This window comes from Sylvia atricapilla, chromosome W, assembly GCF_009819655.1.
Source record: "Sylvia atricapilla isolate bSylAtr1 chromosome W, bSylAtr1.pri, whole genome shotgun sequence".
NCBI lineage: Eukaryota > Metazoa > Chordata > Aves > Passeriformes > Sylviidae > Sylvia > Sylvia atricapilla.
Genome location: NC_089173.1, coordinates 6,777,983 through 6,800,521, shown reverse-complemented (window position 1 = coordinate 6,800,521; position 22,539 = coordinate 6,777,983).

The window sequence follows — 22,539 nt, the reverse complement described above, 5'->3', positions numbered from 1 at the left end:
GGCCCAGTAACACCAGTAATGCAGGGGACAGGGTGAGGAGCTGCAGCTGGTGCCAAGGCCAAGAGCACTGCCAGAGCCTGCTGAGGAATGAGTGAGGGGGAGATGGAAGGAGGCAGCTAGAGCTGGTGCAGGGACTGATGCTGCCTGTGAGCTGCTGCTGGGACCATGGCAGGGCCATGCTGGGCCATGGCAGAACTGTGCCAGTGCCACCAGGGCACTGCTGCCAATCCGGGGCCCTAGTGCTGGTTAGGTCTGCTGGATGCAGGCAGTGCCTCATGCCATCCTCTCCAGGCAGGTGCATCTGCTTCAGCTCTGCTGTGCCATGACCTTCCTTGCTTTTTGTCCTTGCCTTATCCTCCCTACCCTTATGCTTTCAGGCTCCAGCACCCTGTTCGGGCCTTCCCTGTCTGACATGTGGCACTGGACACAGCTGCCACAGGCACCAGCTGCTGGGGGTTTGGTACAGACGTGTCACATCCTGAGCAGAACCGTTGTGCTTTGGCTCGTGTTCCCACCCACAGGTCTCATCGGAGTGGAGCTGACACCAGCCCAAGATGGGCAGTGTGGTAAATGTAATGGATATATTTATGTATATAATATTGTACCAAAAGTTTGGTCTATTAAAAAGCTACTCAAGGGCTACTCAAGATTCCAAGGCCTATTGTGCAAGCTGTGAAACCACAACATTTGCAACAGAAATGACATGGCCGGACTGGAGATGGCCCATTCATCAAGGATGGGCCTCCACTTCACGGCTTCTCGATATCTGATATCAGTCTTGGTGGGAGATCTGGAGGATGATCAAATCAACACCCCAAAGGAGAAATCCAGGAAGACAATCAAATCATCTTTTCATACTTACGGGAACCCCTTTCAAAACCTCGCTTGGAAATAGATACATAAATATTTGGACTTTCAATGGACTTAGCCTCAAGATAAATAAACTGTATAAAAACCGTATGCCGAGACCCAGTGCATGTGGTCGAGGTTGGATGGTACCGTTGTTACTGTCACTCTGCCCACCCAGCATTCGATCCATGTTGTCCAATTTTATTATGACTTTTTAATTTGATTTTAGAAAATTGCTAAATAAATTCTGTTATTTTGAATTGGCTTCTAATAATTTATAACACCCGGGAGTGGCCTCGGTCCCGTGCTGGCATCCTGGCGGGGGAGGAGCCACCGCTCTCGCCCGTCCCGCCGGAGCAGCGATGAGGATGAGTCGCTGGGGTCGTGGCTCCGTGCCAGGGCTCAGAGCTCTCCCTGGGGCTGTGACTCAGCCACACCGTGGCTCCGTGCAGGGGGACGCCTCCGTGTGGGCGGGTGAGTACGGGGCCGGGGCTGCGGGGGCGGGCCCGGTGCAGGGGCTGCAAGCAGCCCAGTGCGGAGCAGCGCCGAGTGCGGCGAGGCAAGGGACAGGGCTGGCACAAGGTGGGTTCCATGCATGTCTGTAACGGAGTTTCTTCGAGAGCAAGGACATGATTTGTATCTGGAGTGAGGCTTGAGCAATTCCAGACTGAGCCCTTTGGCCTGTAAGGCCTGCGGGCCCCTTGGGCCTGCAGGGCCTGTAGGCCTCTGTGGCGCAGAAGAAATTCTCAGTTGTGGCACAGTAAAAAATTCACTTCTCACATTAAGGTGTCTCAGGGAATAACGGGGTTTGATATGTAGAATTGTAGCCTTAAGACCTTAGCCACCTTAAGGCAAAGATTGTTTACATACTTTGTATGCTCTGTAATTGTCAACTATGCTGTAGATGTATAAAAAGCATTGCGGAAAACAATAAAGGGGAGAGTGACATGATAACTGCATCAGTTTGGACGTGTTGTCTACTCTGTCTGACCTCCCATTATTAAGGGACCCTTTTTCTACATAGTGGGGCCTGAACTTAGGGACCCTTCGCTTGCATGCGGATCGCTTGGATGTGGGGCTTGGACGCAAGCTGGCTTGGACACACGCCACATGGTCTACTTGGACCCAATTAGATTGCGCTTTGATGCGGAGTAAGAATTGCTGACACGTGCTGGACGTGGGAAATTCACACATTAATCGCCTTAATGCGAAGTCCTGAACGCAGGGATTTATCGCCTAAATGTGGAGAACCTGACACGGTAAGGCTCTGTCTTTGTTTCCGGACCGGGACCGGCGAGCGGTCGGGTTCGGCAGGGTGACAAGTGTGGGAGCTGGTGAGGTCGGAAGGCGTTCACTCATGGTGAAAAGTGAGGCTGCAGCGACACGCCGTGGTGGTGAGGTAAGCTACGTTCGCTGTGGTGGTGAAAACAAAGAGAGCGGGAAACAAGCCTGGATGGCGAATTGAAAGCAGCGACGCGGCTCCTTGTAAATATTATCTCTAAGAGAGGAGAAAAACTGAAAGAAACTGACTTAGAACAATTGGCCCTAAGGGCAAGGAAGCGAGGGAAGCTGACCAAGCTGTCACTCATCTTTAGTGAGATGGAGTGGCGAGAAATAGGAAAAATGTTATGGGACTGTGCTATCAGCAGTGGGAAGGAAGGAAAAACAGCTCAAGAACTAGGCATGGTGTGGAAAAAAAGTCTAGTTACCTTACAAACTCTTTCGGCGGAGATAAAGGCTGCGGAAGCTGCAATCCAAGCCCTGGAGGGTGCGGGGGCTGAAAGCGCAGAGGCACAGAAGTCCTCCACAGTCAGTGCGGGAGCCGAGAGTGCTGAAGCGCAATGATCCTCCAGGATTGCGAGATTTTTTGGTGTTTATAACACCTGTCCCATGAAGGGAGCGTGGGCTCCAGTGAGCCCCACATTGCAAGATGTAATTCAACATGTTCAGGGACCGGAAGTTCTCCCGTCCGCTTTGGTGCAAACCAACGCTGCCCAGGAAGGAGCACACCCGCCAGAGTCTGAGGGCGTGGTGAAAGATGAGAACTCAGGCGGAGTCGGGGACGAGAGGGGGCTGGCCCCAGGGATGACGCAAGGGGACAGAGTGCAGGGCGGAGACAGCAGTGTGGCGTCACAGCCTCTTCCCTCCCCCGGAACTCAGGAGGCAGTGGGGCCCATGGGAGGCAAGGTGGCTCCGTCTCCCATGACAATGGCAGCAGGAGTCACAGTGCAGCAGCCAACAACGTACACACAATCTTCTACAACAGCTGCACAGTGCCCTCTTCCACATGATTCAGACTCTGATTCTGAGATATCGGAGAATGAAGGACTTAATGGCGATTTACACAGCAAGTGGCGATCTCAGATACAATCGCAGCATGTGAAAGACTTGCAGCAGATTATAGCTAAGCTCTCTGAGCTGTCCAACCGACAGGATCTATTGGAAAAGCAAACACAGACTTGGTTGCAGGAGGAGCACAACCTTCCTCCGACTGTGCTGACAGCACCTCCTGCACCGGCAGTTTTCCCTTTGACCCAGCAGGTGTCGCTGCCAGCTATGCCAAGGAATCCCATTGAGGGACGCTGGGCTGCAGTTCGTAAAAATGCTATGTTAGATGGAGACTGGGAAACTGCTGGTGCTCTGTCTTGTCCAGTTATCATTAATAATGGAAATGCTACTTGGGAACCTCCTGAATGGAAGGTTCTGCAATCAGCAGAGCAAACAGTCACAACTTATGGTATCAGATCAGAAGCAGCCAGAAACATCATTCAATATATCTTTACAGCAGATGTGCTATGCCCTGCTGATTCTACTAGTATTGCCTCGCTGTTGTTATCTCCCTCACAATTTCTTATATTTGAATGAGAATGGTAGTGTTTGTCAACTGAGGAAGCTAACAGGCATCAAACTGTGGGAGTTCCATTGTATGGAATCCAGCCAGACATGTTAACAGGCCACGGACCCTTTTCAACAACTAATGTTCAATTAACCTTCCCGATGAAAATCCACCAACTTTCTCAATCATTGGCCCACAAGGCATTGCTTTTAGTTCCAGACAAGAAAAAGCCAGCATCCTACTCCACGATTGTAGAGGAATGGCTAGCTGCGAGAGGTCACGTAGACCCTGCAGCTGCATAAGCATCAGGATGCGTGATCAGCCCTTATCTATATAGGCAGGGGCACTGTGTCCTTGAGAGTAGCTGTGACAACAGGATGGAGAAGCAGAAGTTTGGAGAACAGCTAACCCCAGGAATGCAGAGGTGGGGGGTAGTTAACGCTTTTTCATGTAACCAATAGTGAGCTTGCTTTAGTACTATGCATGAGCTTTATTAGGCATGCTATAAATTTTGTAAACTTTTCCAAATAAACTGAGTCTTACTGATCAGTAGTATCAATTGCGGCTTTTCTCCTGATGACCACGACAAAATGGTGATCTCGACAAGATAAAAGTGAACGGACCACGGCCGGTCAGCGGATGGGGACAGGTCCTTTTAGAAGCGAAGACGGCAAAAAGCATCAAGGTGCCGCTCCCCAGATGACCTCAGCAGAGGGTCCGGCCATAACGTGCTGCCGAAACCTTGCAAGGCTGCAACAGTGCTGACGATAAGGATGGAGAGGCAAGCAGCACATAATTTATTCGCTTGCTTTTTAGAAAAGCGTCAGATTAAAGACATAGATCTCCGTAAGGAGCTCCCAGGGCTGCTAACCTACAGAGATGCACAGGGGTTCTTTCTGAATCCCCATACAATCCATGAGCTGAGTGAGTGGCGCAGGTTCGGTGATAAGTTACGGGAAGCCCAGCGCATCCAGCAGCAGCGCGCCAACACAAGGACAGCAGAGAGTTTGGAAGTTGGAGGCAGGACTGCCCAGTTTGAAAAGTGGAGCCGCGGGCGTTTGCATTGAGTGGAGAGGACGGCTGAGGTAAGCTGAACTTGTGAAACAAAGAAACAGAAGGGAAAAGATACGGATAGAAAGTTTCAGGCAGCTACGCAGCTCCTCTCAAATATTCTCTCTAAGAGAGGTGAAACAATTAAGGACAATTACTAGCCCTATGGGCTAACAAAACAAAAGAGGAAAGGTAGCCAGACCATCGCTCGTGTTTAGTGAGACAGAGTGGAGAAAATAGGAGAAATACTGTGGGACTGTATCATTTGGAGGCGGAAAAGACAGAAAAACAGCTCGTGAGTTCGGTGCGATTTGGGAAAAAAGTTTACCTTGTGGACTTTCCCAGCCAAAAACAAAGGCTGCCGAGACTGCCTGACTGCTGAGATCGCCATTCAGGCTTATAACGGGACAAGGAATGATGCAGAGAGATGCAAAAGTCCTCCAAGTTTTGCAAAATTTTCAGTGTTTGTAACCCCTGTCCCGATAGAGGCATAATGGCCCCTGCCTGCTGCTCTGCTGGATTGAATAAGACCTCGTGGCCTTAGGAGCAGAAGTTCTCTTGCCAGCTCCAAGAACGAACTGACGGATCAGGAAGTGGCACAGCCACCAGACCCTGAGGGTGTGGTGAAACACGAGAGGTCAGGCAGAGCTGAGACAACAAGGGGGGCTGGCAGCGGGGACAACACAGGAGGCGGAGACCGGAGTGAGGCAGTGGCGAGAGAGGCGGTGCGACCCTCTCCCCTCTCCCAGCAACAGGGAAGCAGTGGAGCGCGGGGGGGGGGGGGGGGGGGGGGGGGGGGGGGGGCGACAGCAAGAGAGGCAACAGCGGACGATGTTCCTTCCCCCACAGCGATCAGCAGGGAATGGAAGTATTCCAGCTTTTCAGCTTCAGCACCACAAGAGTTGAGTCCCCACTCCTTATGCAGGAGAGGGAGAAATGTAAAAACCACTGAATGCCTGCAAAGCAGGTGCCATGATCACAAGAAAAGTACACGAAAGAAAATGCAGTAATCATTTATTTTTGTTGAAATAAAAGTGAATTTTTAATTGTAATGATTTGATGTACTTAAATCCAAGTAACATTGTGTTTTAGTATTTTATTGGTATTTAAAAATTATTTTTATGTACTTTGTTTTAGGTTTAAGGGTTGTTAAGTGTAAGTTACATTTTAGTTTAAGTAATAATAAGATTTACTTTAAGTTTAGGCTTTGATAAGTATAACTTTAGATAAAGGTTTTTAAAGTTTAAATGATAATAGATTTATAGTTATTTGTAAAGTTTTTGTGTTTTAAGATAAGAAGTAAGTTAAGTAAATAAGATAAGTAAGTAAAGTAAGTTAAGTTAGGTTAAGGATAATTATTTAAAAGACATAACTTGTTAATTGCTTGAGTATTTTGTTGTTGCTATTGTTAAGAGCTTTGTTTTAAAGATGTTTTAAGAGATATCACTCTAAGATAAAGCCTAAGTCCTGGCCACACTTTGACTTTAACTAGAGGAGATGTTTTCATCAGCAAATTCATATGTTTTCTGCACAACAAAAACTAAATACAAGTCACTTTGACTTGACAATTTGACCTTATATATATGACAGCTGAACAGATTTTTGAGGTAAACTTGGGGAGCCTTACTCGAGGAGGCCACCTAAGCCTTCCCTGAAAAGGAGTGTCTTGGTTTGGGAAGACAGATATCTGCCAGGGAAAGCTGGAGCTTCCCTTGGAATGGAGAATGTAAACTACCACCACCACCCTTTTTTTCCCAATTATAATTTTTTCAGTTAAAAGCTTTTAGGCAAAAGATTTTGGAAATAGAAATAGCAGTTCTTTACTAATATATAACAAAACAAACAAACAAACAAAAACAACTACAGCATTGATAACGAAAACAGTATCAAGAACTTGGAGGACTTTGCTTCACAAAAACCCAGGGCAGTTTGGTCTGGGTGCCTCTGCAGGATCCTCAGAGCACCAAGCTGGGAACAGTGGAAAAAGAATCTCGGTAGCTGTGGAGTGGCAGAATGTCCTGGCAGGGCAGGCAGATGCAGGGTCACGCTGTAGCAGCGCTGATGGAACTACCATGGGAGGGCAGGCCTGGCCCAACTCTCGCAGGGCGGCAGAGGAGCTCAGAATTCCAGGGTGAGCAGATGATGATAGATTTCCCAATACTGGACAGCAGGAACACCAGTGCTTTTCATCCCGGACGCCAAAAACCAGACAGCCTGGCTACCTGAAACTCTGTCCTTTTTTCTGCCCTAAAACCCCACCCCCCTCCGAGCTTCGACCACCCCTTTGTTTTGTTAAATAGTCTTAAGTACGACATTTAGTCTCCTTGGTAACGTATGGGGAAAAAATTCTTTAGAGTAAAACAGAACATAACCTAACCCCCAACAAGGAGTTTTTGAGCTGTTGCAGAATCTGGGATAATGAGATAATATTTTGGTAATTGACAATCATCCAACTTTATATGTGTTATTATTACAATTCCTTTGATAGATAACCCAATCGGAATCCATTCACGGGAAGCTGCAGAACCTACAACAACATGTACAGCTTTTAAAACAAAATAATGGGGTTTTTTGAATAATATTTGGTCAATGGGGAATAACCGGTTGGCTGAAAGGGATATTACAGATGAGGTTGGTCATTTTGCTTATAATTTGCCTTATATTACTTGTGCTGCCTTGCTTGATGTCATGTTTGCAAAATATGTTTATGAAAATTGCCAGCCAATCATTTAACCATGCTATGCTTGCCGAACAGAAAAACAGGGGATATGTAGAGGAATGGCTAGCTGCGAGAGGTCACGTAGACCCTGCAGCTGCATAAGCATAAAGATGCGTGATCAGCCCTTATCTATATAGGCAGGGGCACCATGTCCTTGAGAGTAGCTGTGACAACAGGATGGAGAAGCAGAAGTTTGGAGAACAGCTAACCCCAGGAATGCAGAGGTGGGGGGTAGTTAACGCTTTTTCATGTAACCAACAGTGAGCTTGCTTTAGTACTATGCATGAGCTTTATTAGGCATGCTATAAATTTTGTAAACTTTTCCAAATAAACTGAGTTTTACTGATCAGTTGTATCGATTGCGGCATTTCTCCCACCGATCGCGACACACGATAAAGCAGGGTGCCACAGAACCGTATGGACAATTTATTCACAGGTTGTCAGCTGCTTTGAAAGATGCACCAGATGCGACAGCAGAAGTACAGGAACACCTGTTTTGTCCTCTGGCTTTTGAAAATGCTAATGCACATACGAGAACTATTCTAGCTACTCTTCCTCAAGGTAGTCCAGTGGATGAAATGTTAATAGTTGCAACCAGATCAGAACAAAATAGTCAAACTGCAGCATTTGCAGCAGCTGTCCAAGATGCCATGAAAAAACAGGGTCACATCATTGCAGCCGCTTTGTCATGTGGAAAAGGCAAGCACTCTAATCGTAATGACAATTATCTAATTATCTAATGTCATTTGTTACCGATGTGGCGAAACAGGCCATTTCAAACAGACCTGTCAAAAGACTGTGTGGTGCCAAAAATGTAATGTTGACACTCGTGCTACAGAAGCTTGTCGCATGTCGGGAAACTTCAAACACAGCGCGCTGAGGCAGCGTGCCAGGACATAAATCAAAGCCTCGGTCTGCAAGACCCCGAGAACGGCTTCTTGGTGAAGAACAGACTTGCCACTCGGGGAAGCCTCGGGGTGTATGTTTCAACACATTACTCTATAAAATGACGCAATAACCGTGATTCCTACTAATGTCTATGGTCTGATATATAGCACACTTTCTTTAGTTGGTGGCATACTACTTCGAAGGTCCTCCACAAGAAAACAAGGTGTCATTGTGCTTCCAGGACTCATTAATGCCGATTACACTGGACAAATTAAAATATTGGCATTTGCTTTGCGACTGCCTGTGACAATTCCAAGAGGTAGCAGGATTGCTCAAATTATAGCATTTGAGAACCTCCTGCCACAACATCAACATCCAAAAGAACCAAATGAAATAGAGAGAGGAGGTAATGGTTCTGGCTTGACTGGTGAAGATGTTTACCTTGCCATGGATTTAACAGAATGACCAATTAAAACTATAGCCCTACAACATGACTCCCATTGCATTCAACAAGAGCTTCTGCTTGACACGGGATCTGATGTTTCTATAGTGAACTTCATGTATTGGCCATCTACTTGGCCCTTGAAAGGTCCAGACACCCACATTGTCGGGGTGGGCGGAATGAAGATTCCTGCCATGAGTAAGGACCCTATTCATGTTACTTTCAAGGGCAAGCAAGTCATTGCAACTCACTTATATGTTATGCCTTTGCATTCAAAACTTCATGGACTGTTGGGCAGAGATGTACTATCCCAACTTGGTATCTCAATAACTACAGATCAGCATTTTTCCTGATGGTCACTGCAGAGCAGCCGCCCATTCTGAAGATCACCTGGTTGACTGAAACTCCTGTTTGTGTTAGGATAGGGTTAATAATTTTGGTTACCAGAGAAGCTGGGAATAGAGTCTCCGCTTCACTGCAACCAGGTGTTGCTTTCATTGTTTTAACCAAATCAAGTATAACTCTGCCTGGGTAATCGGGATGGGGGGAGAAGGAGAAGATTGGGACGACTTGTATTTGGAAACTAGGTCGGGTGAAACTGTACCTAATCATCATAAGATAGATGATCGAATTGTAATGATTTTTGGTAGCTGAACATGATTATTATTTCAAACTAGAATTGTAAAAGAAGATATTTACAAAATTCATGCTTGGATGTATACAATAGAACAATGTAGGTTTAATGATTAACATGGAGTTATGTAACGGAGGGGTATAATATTGGGGCCTTCTTGGACCCTCGTTGGAGTTGGATTTGGGTTTGTACCCCGGCTCCCAGAGCTCTTCAATAAAGCACCTCATAACCATTTTGGTAGTTATGTGTTTTCCTCGCTAACATTTTGGCGACCCAGGCGGGACCCTGTGAGTGCTGCTGAGAACCTCCCGTCCCGATCATGCTCCAGCCGGCACCGAGGGATTCTCGGGGAGCCCATCGAGGCGGGACCCCCCGCCACTCACAACGTCCCCTGGAGAAGAGGTAAGGTGCTTTATTCTGGTCTGGTGCCTGCCTGTCAGACGCGGGGAAAGCTGCGCGTGGTTGGGCTAAGGAATTCCGGGTATTGCCTAGGCGCCGTCCGTTAGACAGGGAGAAAGCCCTGCAGGTTCGGCATTGGTGGTGTTATGTACTGTAACCTATGGAAAAGCTGAAAGGGTTAAAAGTAGGGGTTATGGGCGGCAATGCCCCCATACCCGCTTCTCCTTTGGGGTGCTTGGTAGCACACTGGAAAGTCAGAAATTTCGGTCAGGAATTACGGAAAGATAAATTGATTGATTATTGCAATACATGGTGACCTGGTTATGTTTTGCCTGATAATCAGAGGTGGCTGGAGAACGGATCTTTGGAACCGAATCTAATATCACAACTGATGGAGTATTGCAAATAAGAGGGGGATTGGATGAAGTTACGTATGGTGATTTGTTTTATTTACAGGAAAAGCCAGAGTGGCTGGCTGAGTATAGGTTAAAAACAATGATCTTTGAAAACAATCAGTGCCTGGCTTGTGTCCAGGATAAGCGTTGTGTGGAACACTTGGTTTTGAGTGCAAGTTTGGGGAAAAGGGGGGAGAAAATGATTTAGAAGCTGATTTGTTAGTGGGACCCACGGTTCCCACCAGTGCCCCCCCCCCTCGACATTGAGTTCCCCTTCGCTTGGTCTCACCCCACCTAATTCTCTTACCTCTCCCCAGCTTAAGCCTATCTCTTTCCCCTGCTGACACCTGCTCCTGTCCCCCTGACCTTCGTCTGTCATTTTCACCTGCTCCTTCCTTCCCCGAGAAATAACCAAGATGTAGCTGTGATAAAGAGACATGGGGAGGGTGCAGAAGGAGTGGACAGTAGTGGGAGTGATGAAGATAAACCAGTAACCCCGGTATCTCATTGGACCTGGTTAAAATTGGCCCCTGCCTGGCCTAAGGCAGGAGGGGCAAGAGTTAAGAAATTTGGACAAATTACTTGAGGTGGCTTAAAGTTAATAACAATAGAGAAAAGTGGCTGCTAAGAAACAGGGACAGAGTCTTTTGGCAGTTTTACAAGGACAAGGGTGAGGATGTAGTAGAACTGGTCGGAGTGGTAATAGAAGTGGTTTTGGCAGAAGCCATGAAAAACTAATAATAAATCAATGCTTACTTATTTATGCTTACTTACTTATTAGAAAGTCATTAGAAAAATAGTGCCCAAACCGGTTTACCCAGAATGGTCAGCCCCAAGCAGACAGCGTAGCTGGAGTCATGGTCTTATGTGAAAGAAAGCCAGGATTAAAGGAACCCATGGTGACTTTGTGTTTAGAAGGAAAGAAGGTTACCCTTCTTACATACACATTCTATAATGAACTGTATGGAAGGGCAAATTGAGAATAAGTTGACTGTAATCATTGGCACCACAGGGAAGGAAGAAACACGGTCATTCCTGCAACCTCTAGATTTGAGTTTTGGGAATAATGTTTTAACACATGAATTTTTGTATTTGCCTGAGTGCCCAATTCCGCTCTTAGGGCATGATTTATGGGTGGCACTTGAAGTGGTAATTACTTTTGAGAATGGTGAACTTGTAATGATACCTGAGTCAAAACAGGAAAGATTTTAATGATAAAGGAAAAGCCAATCCCTAATATTCCAAAGGAGGTAGAAGATGCAGTGATTCCTTCTGTATGTGAAACGGATGTACCTGGAAAATTTAAATTGGCACAACCAGTACATGTAGAATTGAAAGAAGGAGAAAATGCTATATGGATTAAACATTACCCTATAAAACAAAAGCAAGGCAAGGAATAGCAAAGACTATTGATAAATTTTGAAAATATCAAATCCTAGAAGAATATGAATCAGAATACAATACTCCAATTTTTCCAGTGAAGAAGCCCAATGGTGAGTATAGACTTGTGCAGGATTTGAGGGGCATAAATGAGATAACCAAAGATATTTATCCAGTGGTGGCCAATCCTTATACATTGTTAGCATCTGTAAAGGAGATATATAAATTGTTCACTGTATTTGATCTAAAATATGCCTTTTTCTGCATACCCCTTGACCAAGATAGTAGGAACCTATTTGCCTTTGAGTGGGAACATCCTGGAAGTGGAAGAAAGTCCTAACTCACCTGGACTCGATTACCGATGGGTTTTAATAACTCCCCGACCCTATTCAGGAGTCAGCTGGCAAAGGACCTGGAAATCTGGACTAAAGAAGGACAGGTACCAAGAGACCAGTATCTATTGCTCCAATATGTAGATGATATTCTGATTGCTACTGAAGAAGAGACAACCTGCATAAAGGTAACAACTGAGATTTTAAATTCCTTGGGAATGGGAGGATATAAGGTGTCCAAAGCAAAAGCCCAGATTGCCCAACAGACTGTTATCTACCTGGGATGTGAAATCTCACAAGGGCAAAGAAGGCTGGATATTAATCATGTTCAAGCTATTTGTGATATTCCAGAGCCCCAGAATCTACACGAGCTGCGAGTTTTCCTTGGAATGACCAGGTGGTGTCACCTGTAGATCGTGGACTATGGACTGATTGCAAAACCCTCATATGAGGCTCAGGAGACTCAGCTGTTCGTCTGGGGCAAACCACAAAGGAAGCCTTCCAGAAAATGAAGGAAGCATTGACGACTGCCCCTGCATTAGGGTTACCTGATTTATCTAAAGACTTTCAGCTGTATGTACATGAGAGGCAGCCTCTGGCACTGGGAGTGCTGACCCAACGATTGGGAAGTTGGAAAAGGCTGGTGGGTTACTTTTCCAAACAACTTGACAATGTAAGTGCTAAGTGGCCCTCATGTCTGCGGGCAGTGGCAGCTACTGTGTTACTGATACAAGAAGCCAGGAAGCTCACGATGGGAAGACATATTGATGTCTTCGTGCCACACATGGTAACCACGGTCCTGGAGCAGAAAGGGGGCCACTGGCTCTCTCCAAGTTGGATGATAAAATTCCAGGTAACCCTGACCAAGCAGGATGATGTGACACTAAAAACAACTAACCTTTTGAATCCAGCCTCGTTTCTAGGTACTACAGCTGAGGAAGGTTCACTGGAACATGACTGCATAGAGGTGATCGAGTATACCTATTCAGCAAGAGCGGACCTGAAAGATACTCCTCTGGAGCAACCAGAATGGGAACTCTTCACGGATGGAAGCAGCTTTGTGGAAAATGGAACGAGATACACTGGATATGCGGTAACCACAATTAACACAGTAGTGGAAGCAAAAGCATTACCACCTAATACATCTGCCCAGAGAGCAGAGCTAATTGCATTAACCAGAGCATTAGAACTGAGTGAGGGGAAAGCAGTCAACATATGGACTGACTCAAAATATGCCTTTGGAGTAGTGCATGTACACGGAGCATTATGGAAGGAGAGAGGACTACTGTCCTCCCAAGGAACACATATTAAACATCAAGATGCAGTCCTACAAGTGATAAATGCAGTACAAAAACCCGAAAAAGTGGCAATCATGCACTGCAAGGCACATCAATCGGGCAGTTCTAAAATTTGTGAAGGGAATCGAAGAGCAGATTGGACAGCCCGTCAGGTGGCACGGGAAGTGCAGAAAACAATGGCCTTGATGCCGTCAAAACTTAACGTCTCTCAATTCAATTTACCTCCCAAGCCAAAGTACACAAAAGAAGATGAGAGACTGGCACATCTGCTGAAGGCACAGAAGAATGCAGAAGGGTGGTATGTGACCACACAAGGGCAAATAGTCATACCTCCCTTGGTAATGAGAAAAATCTTACAAATAAGACATAATGAGTGGCATTGGGGTGCAGAGGCATTGGTAAAATCGCTGAGGCGATATATAGTCTCGGTACAGATGCAAAGAATGGCAAAATCAGTAATGTCAAAATGTGAGATTTGCATAAAGAACAATCCAGTGGCCAGACAACAAACACAGCTAGGAAGAATTCGGGTAGGGACAAAATCAAGAGATTATTGACAGGTAGATTTTGCAGAATTACCCAGAACTCAAGGATATAAGTATTTGATAGTAAGGGTTGACACATTTTCTGGATGGCCAGAAGCCCTTCCCTGTTGTACCAATCAAGCAAAAGAAACAGTTAAGTGGTTACTACAGGAGATTATTCCCAGGTTTTGGAGTGCCTATAGGGATATCATCAGATAGAAGCCCACATTTTATAGCCAGGGTGGTACAGGAGATGAGTAGATTATTGAGAATCTTTTGAGACCTCCACACCCCATGGAGACCCCAGTCAAGTGGACAAGTAGAAAGGATGAACCAGACATTGAAGAGGCAGCTTAGTAAGATATGCCAGGAAGCCAAATTGCAATGGACACAAGCATTACCAATAGCATTGCTGAGGATTCGGATTAAACCTAGAAGTAGAATGTCAGTCAGTCCCTGTGAGATATTGTATGGGAAGCCATATGAATCTCCAGACCCCAATCCAAATGTACATGTTACAGGGAAACAGGATGTGTATAATTATGTTCTGTCTCTTAAAAAAACTTTAGCACAGCTCCGGAGAGCCCTCCTGTAAAATAAACCACTGAGTCTTGAGAATCCAGTCCACGATATCAAACCAGGAGATGAGGTGTACCTCAACATCTGGGATGAAGAGCCACTGAAGGAGAAGTGGTCTGGTCTGCATCAAGTACTGCTAACCACCTTTACAACCGTCAAAGTGGCCGGAGTGGAACCTTGGATACACTACACCCGAGTGAAGAAAGTCCCTTGTGGAGCTGTGTCATGGGCTGCGCAAGCTGTAGGACCAACAAAGCTGAAGATAAGACATCTGTAACTGTTTTCAACGGTGTCAGTAACTATGCTCGTTTGGGGGTTAATGTTAACTTTATGTATTTTAATGTTACCATTAGGAATTACTTTGGGATATGGAATGCACGGAGGTCTACCAACTGCTCTTCATTCTAAAGTGAAGAGAGAGGTACAAACAGGAAAACAGGTAATAGAAGCTCCTAATACGATTCAAGCTGAAAATGTGATGATTGGATTGATCAAAGACTTTGCCAAAATGCAAAACACCACTAGAATAACAGCCTGCCTGCCAATACCGAAGGCAGCAGGGGACCCAGTAAGTTGAGGAATCATAACATCAAAACTACCTAATATAAAAGAGAACAAAACAGTTAAATGTAAACAGGTAATAGAAAATGTGACAGGAAACCCATTAGTGTGGAAGTGTGAAGAAAAGGAGTAAAAAGGATTAGAACCCTAGGATAGTGCATGGTCTGTGGGTATATTTCAGAAGTTTCAATATATGGCAAGCACTCCTTGGTGCATTAAATGGAAAGGCCCTGAAAATGAAACAGATCCAGCAATAGTAAACACTGGTACTGCTAGCAGAAAAGAAACAGCAAAAGTAAATTGGTGGACATGTGATAAGATTTATGACTGCACCTCTGACGACCTGGAGGTAAAACAATAGTCACCCTTGGCTGTAGCCTTGCAAGTTGGTTGTGCTTGCAGAGGAATCAAACACAAACAGGGCAAAATCGCACCCAGGATCATAGTAGGATGTAGTAAGAGTACAGTCCAAAGTCCTGGGCAATTTGTATGGTGCTTGGACAACACACTTGCCAGTAGACGGGGAGATAAAGGAAATCACTCTGGGTCTCCCCACCTTATGCCCAATCTGGAAAAGGTCCCCATTTAATGGGAGCTGTGAGCTCCTGCAGATAAGAACAAAACGAGATGTCTCGAATAATCAAAATCAAGATGACACCTGGCAAGAACCCTCTAGTGGAGTAAAATTCGGGTGGGCCCTGGAACCTCTGTTTGCAACTCCTGTTGCAAATTATCAGAATAGGGAAATGCTGTGTAAAATCACAGGTCAGGTAAAAAGATTAGCAAGAGTTGCACAAGAAGGATTTAGTAAATGCAATATGCAGTTACAAGCTACTACCAAAATAACTTTACAAAATCAATTGACTTTACATATGTTACTCCTAAAAGAACACGAAGTGTGTGGATATTTAAAAGGACAAATTGACCATTGCTGCATCCACATCCCAAATGTAACAACAAATGTAGAACATGATATTAGCCAGTTAGGACAGATAAAACATGAGGTACAAGAGGAACAAAAAGATTTAGCTACTACTTGGTTAGACAAAATTTTTAAAGGATTAGGATTGAATGTTAATTCATGGGTGAAATCTATCCTTCAAAATGTAATAATTTTACTTATTATGTTTCTAGTGATCCGGTTAGTTTATAGGATCCTAAAAGAGGAAATACAAAGAAGAACATCCTGGAACAGAACAATAATGAAGGCGCTGACACAAGACAAGACTGCACCTTCAGCACCTTCAATCTTCACTAATGAAGCCCACATCAACCACGAATTTGAAGCTGAACATCCAGTATAGAAGATGAATGGACTGTACTGAATGAAAGCATTTACACTTAGTAGATTTAAAGTGAAATACTTTCAAAGGGGGGGAATGTTAGGATAGGGTTAATAATTTTGGTTACCAGAGAAGCTGGGAATAGAGTCTCCGCTTCACTGCAACCAGGTGTTGCTTTCATTGTTTTAACCAAATCAAGTATAACTCTGCCTGGGTAATCGGGATGGGGGGAGAAGGAGAAGATTGGGACGACTTGTATTTGGAAACTAGGTCGGGTGAAACTGTACCTAATCATCATAAGATAGATGATCGAATTGTAATGATTTTTGGTAGCTGAACATGATTATTATTTCAAACTAGAATTGTAAAAGAAGATATTTACAAAATTCATGCTTGGATGTATACAATAGAACAATGTAGGTTTAATGATTAACATGGAGTTATGTAACGGAGGGGTATAATATTGGGGCCTTCTTGGACCCTCGTTGGAGTTGGATTTGGGTTTGTACCCCGGCTCCCAGAGCTCTTCAGTAAAGCACCTCATAATCATTTCGGTGGGTATGTGTTTTCCTCGCTAACATTTGGGTTGAGCAGTGGCCAATGACTGAAAACAGGCTGTGGATTGCAGAACAACTGAGTCAGGAACAGCTTGATGCTGGACACATTCAACCATCTGTGAGCCCATGGAACACGCCAATTTTTATAATACCTAAGAAATCAGGTAAATGGAGGCTGTTGCATGACCTGAGGAAGGTCAATGAACAAATGCAAGCAATGAGTGCCCTGCAGCCTGGATTACCAGCACCAACTATGCTACCAAAGGGGTGGAGCATTGTTGTGATTGATTTAAAGGACTGTTTCTTTACTATTCCACTCCACCCAAAGGACACCCAATGTTTTGCCTTCACTGTGCCATCTATCAACCGAGCAGCCCCCACCAAACGGTATGAGTGGACTGTTCTTCCTCAGGGCATGCGCAATTCTCCCACAATTTGTCAACTTTTTGTTGATTAGGCTTTGCATTCAATTCGCCAGCGCTTTTCTAATGCAATCATTTATCATTATATGGATGATATTCTTATTGCTACTAAACAGCCATTGCCAGATGCAAGTTTGAAATGGGTGGTTTCGCAGCTGAACCATCATGGACTGACAATAGCTCTGGAAAAGATTCAACGATCAGCCCCCTGGAAATATTTAGGCTGGCTGATCACTGATGCACAGATTCGTCCACAGAAAATTATTTGACACACCAAAATTTCTACCTTGCACGATGCTCAGAGACTTTTTGGAGACTTACAATGGGTTTGTACCATTGTAGGCATTACTAGTGAAGACCTACAACCATTCTTACCTTGGCTCCAGGGCACTGATGCTAATAGCCCTCAAATCTGCACTCCAGAACAACGTGAAGCTTTATGCCCAGTATCAGAAAAATTACAATGTGGCTGGAGTGCTCATCATTTAGAACATCTCCTTTTGTCACTTTTCTTGTCTAATGCTCATAACTGCCCACTTGCCATTGTTTTTCAATGGCAAAAAGAAAAGGGGGAGACACCAATCATACTTGAGTGGTTGTTTTTACCTGTTCAGCCAAAAAGTCGTGTCATGAGCAGAACAGAGGCTTTTGCTGCATTGATAAAAAGAGGCAGAGATAAGATTGTGGAAATAGATGGAAAAGAACCAGCAGATATCAGTATTCCTGTGAAAAATGCAGATCTGGAATGGTTGCTAAGGCACTCCGTTCCATTGCAGGAAGCACTGTTGGGTTTTGCAGGTGTGGTTCACCATAAGCAGCCAAAAGGCCCGATGTGGCATCTGATTATGCGTCATCGGTGGTTGGAAAGACCTTTGTGTTCCCTGACACCAGTTAAGGGACAGACAGTTTTCACTGACGCTGGTCAAAAGACAAGAAAGGCTGCTTGTGTTTGGCAACAGCAAGGAAAATGGTCGCAGCATCTAATCAAAGGTGATGCAAAAGATAGTTTGCAAACCCTCGAGTTGAAAGCTGTGTGTTGGGCTTTGCAGACCTGGAATAAAGAACCACTCAACATTGTCTCTGATTCTCTGTACGTAGCTGGAGTTGTGCAGAGAATTGAAGATGCATTTATTAGGCAAACCCAGAATCAACACCTGGGGGAACTGTTTCTGCAATTGCGGGGTGCGCTGAAGCAGCGTCAGCATGTGTTCTGCATCATGCACATTCGAAGTCATCAATGTCACAGAGGTTTGGGAGAAGGCAACACTTGAGCAGATGCTGCAGTCAGCTGTGTTGTTCATGCTCCCCCACGGAACAAGTTTGAAGAAGCCTGCAACAGTCATGGCGTTTTTCATCAAAATGCCAGAGCCCTACATCGCCAGTTTCAGATTCCCCTGAATGATGCACAAGGGATCGTGCGTGCCTGTCCTCAATGTAGTCATTATGGTCCAGGCCTTGGTCTAGGCACAAATCCAAGGGGACTGAAGGCTCTGGAATTGTGGCAGATGGACGTGACTCATGTCCCTGAATTTGGGAAATTGAAATATGTCCATGTGACTGTGGACACATATTCGAAGTTTATTTGGGCAGCCGCTTAGACAGGAGAGAAAGCTCTACATGTTGAAAGACATTTGTGTGCCTGCTTTGCGGTGATGGGTGTACCTGTAGAAATTAAGACCGACAATGGTCCAGCTTATGTCGGTCAACGGGTTGCTAAATTTATGAAGAAGTGGGGGGTGAAACATACCACTGGAATCCCTCACTCTCCTACAGGTCAAGCAACTGTAGAAAGAGCATATCGTACCCTAAAAGAATATTTAGCAAAGCAAAAACAGGCTGATGGGCTTGATGTGTTTAGTCAGTTGTCAAAGGTGTTGTTTACCTTAAAATATTTATGTTTGACAGAAGGACGAGAAGAACCAGCGGTCGTGATACATCATCAAGCGGTGAAAGAGGGTGTTGTATTTCTCTGGGGAATGGTTTTTTCCCCAGAGCCCCTGGAGCTTGCAACCCTATAGTTTGACCCTTCCTTCCTTTCTGGACCTAATTGGCTGAGTTCCAGCCATTCCCCTTGGCAGGAGCCTTGATAAGGTCCTGCTCTTCCTCTTCTCGTTCTCTTACCTCCTGGGGCCTTCTCTTACCTCCTGGGGCCTGCTCCTACCTCCTGGGCCCTTGCCTCTTGGCCCTCCTGCCTTCGCCTCCCCATATGGAATAAACGTCTTGGATCAACCCTGGGGGTAAGAGCCTCTTTTGGAATCTTTTGCCCTGGTCCCCTCGAAGCATTTCCCCCAAAGCCTCCCAAGAAACAGAGCTAGCCCCGGGGGGCTGCGGGGGAGTGCTTCAGTTGGCGCCCAACGTCGGTTTTTATTATATTAAAAGCCCACGCAGTAGCTAGAGCCCCTTCCAGGGGTCTTAAAAGCTTTTGAGAGTCAACTACCCTACCATCTATGAGTTGCTTTTTGTGACCCTAAGTGGTTGGGATTGAACCGGTAGCTTGCCCTATGCCTGAGGCAAGTCGGCTCAGGACTAGGGACTTCTGATGCAGCTGCACGCACAAGCCTCGGTCCACAAGACAGGTAAAATTCCCCCGTGTTGCGTCTAACCCGGGAATAGCTCCTAGCTGGGGGGAGGTTTACCATTGGATCGTGGACACTGCACGGCTGCAGGGTGCGCTAGGACCCAGCAGAGGCAGTTTGAAGTAAACGTGAGGGGTTTTCCCTGGCCGGAGCTCCGCAGCGAGCGGCGCCGCCCCGGCCGGCACAGCCCACGTTTCGGGGGTTTTCACGGCACAGGTCGGGTCACAAAAGCCAGGCTACGGCGGCTGGACCCCCCCAGTGCCCTCGGAGCCGGAGAGAAGCGGCAGCAGTGACGCTCTCTCGGCCCCGTGGCTCCCCCGTCTCGCTTGCTCGGCTCATACCGAGTGTCGGGAAAATTTCGTGTTGTGTTTTCGCGTCAGAAGGTAGATTTTGAACAGGTAGTTTTTAAAACATCAGAAACATGGGCGTACGGCTATCTGTTCACCAAAAGAGTTTATTACAACAGCTTAAAAGTATTTTAATTGATGTTAAAATCCCTAAAAAGTTGCTAATACATTTTGTCTGTTGGCTATCAGCTGAAATTCCAGAATCTGCCTTGCAAGACTTAAATTCTGTTTCATTTTGGGATAAAATTGGACATTCATTAACTTCAAAAATTGAGAATGGTGATAAAAAAGCTCCTCTATTCATTCCAATATTTTTACAAGCCCGCAAGCAGCTGTTAGAAGCGGAAAAAAGCAGACAGCCACAGACAAATTCCCCAAATGCCTTTTCCTTTTCCCTGATTCCTCCGTTCCCGAACTGGAAAAGCTCAATGAGCTTCCCCAGCAGAAACAGGACCACGTGTTGGGGGACAATGGCGGACACCATGTGCTTGCTCTTTCTCCCAACGACCCCCTCTCTCCCCAGTTCCCCACCCCTGCTCCATATCTCTTCCCCAATTCATTCGTGCCTTGGGCTGTCCCGCCTCATCCTTCCTCCCAGTGCCTCCCCCTCCCTCCGAGCGGTGGGGGCGGGCCCCTTGCAGCCTGCGGCCCCGGATGGGGTGGGGGTGGGCAGCTCCCAGCCTACAGCCCCAGCGGGGGAGGAGATTTCCTTGCTGCAAGGGGAAATGGGCAGCCTCCTCCGGGACCCCGGGAGAGGGCGGGGGAGCTGCCTCGTGCCAGACCCCAGGGGGTGGGGGAGGGAATACCTCCTGCCTCCCTGGGCAATGGAAGAGCAGCAGAAATTTTAGTAACTCAGAAAGATGTTGGTGAAAGCATACCCTCTGTAGCACCTGTAGTTTATCTTGGTAAGAGAAACGGCAGGAGAACTTATCAGCCGTTATCCTATCAAGATAAAAAGGAACTTTGCAAAATACAGAGAGAATTTGGAAGATCCAGTGAAATTTTTAAAGGTATGATGAGAGCAACTTTTACTTCGAATGAAATGGTACCTACTGACATCAAAGACCTATTCAGATGCTTGTTAAGTCCCTCAGAATATGACTTATGGGAAACCAGATGGAAAAGGGCTTTGATAACAGTATTACAGGAAATTCACCAAACTTCTGGAGAAGCAAAAGACATTGATAATAATGATATCACACATGATCATTTGTGTGGTGAAGGGAATTGACACTGTCCAGAAATGCAAACTCGAGTGTTATCCAAGCCAGTCTTAGATAAGATCTGTAATGCTGCAGAAAAAATGTTTTATCAGCTACCAACAATAGAAGTTAAAGGCAGTTATGTTAACATTAAACAGTTTCCTTCAGAGAATTTCTTGCAGTTTGTGGACCGTCTGAGAACGCAAGTGGAAAGACAAGTGCAAGATCCGGTGGTGCAGGCAGAATTGATCAAGGAGATGGCTCAGAGGAATGCTAATGAGACCTGTCGTAGAATTATTCTTAGCCTTCCCCTCGACCCATTGCCTAGTCTTGCACATATGATTGAAGCCTGTACCAGGAAAGCAGAATTGTTCAGTGCACCTGAAAGGAATCCAGGACTGGCACACCCACAGCATGCGACAGCTGCGTTACCAGGACCAAGGAGGTAACCAATGTCACCAGACCAGCTGCAGCACATCACCTGCCTCCGTTGCAAAAAGCCAGGACACTTCGCCAGAGCCTGCCCACAAAACCAGAAACAGAAGAAGTTCAACAAACAAAAAAACTGAGCTTACAGCGCGTACCCGCTGTTGATAAAAATACGCGCAAAGATATAAATATAGCGGGACCCACACTGGCAAATGCCTCTCTCTTAACAAAAAAGGGGGAGGACGGGACACACGGTGTGGGGGTGCAGAAAAATAAAAATGTCAAATGTTCAGTTAACAAGGTTTGGCAGCTGCAAGGCCGATTCAGGCTCGTGACTGCCAAAGGTTTTCATTTCAGGTCTACTGATTGGACAGTCATTACAGTGGACCTGTCAAACATCCCACAGGATCTGATGGTTTACCACATGGGACTGGACAGTGAGTATTTTGTTATTGGGGACACAGCACACACACCTTTGGAGATTGAGGTAGCTCCCATGACCATTAAGGGAGAGATAACAAGCCTTATGCTGTTGGCACGCTGCATGCACCCACCATTTTACCTAGTAGAGGGGCAAATTCTTGCTCAGACCATTCCTGTTCCAGCAGAGATCACAGCAGATGGAAAATCACCAGAAGTCTACTGGGCTGAGGTGGTGGGAGAGAATAAACCCTGTATGGCATGCAACCTAGCCTGTGGGTCAGACCGCCTCCATGTGGAAGGGGTCCTGGACACGGGCGCGGACATCACGATTATACCTAAAACCATGTGGCCATCACATTGGGAATTGCAACCTGTAGCGGGCAAACTTCAGGGCATAGGTGGAATCACACTGGC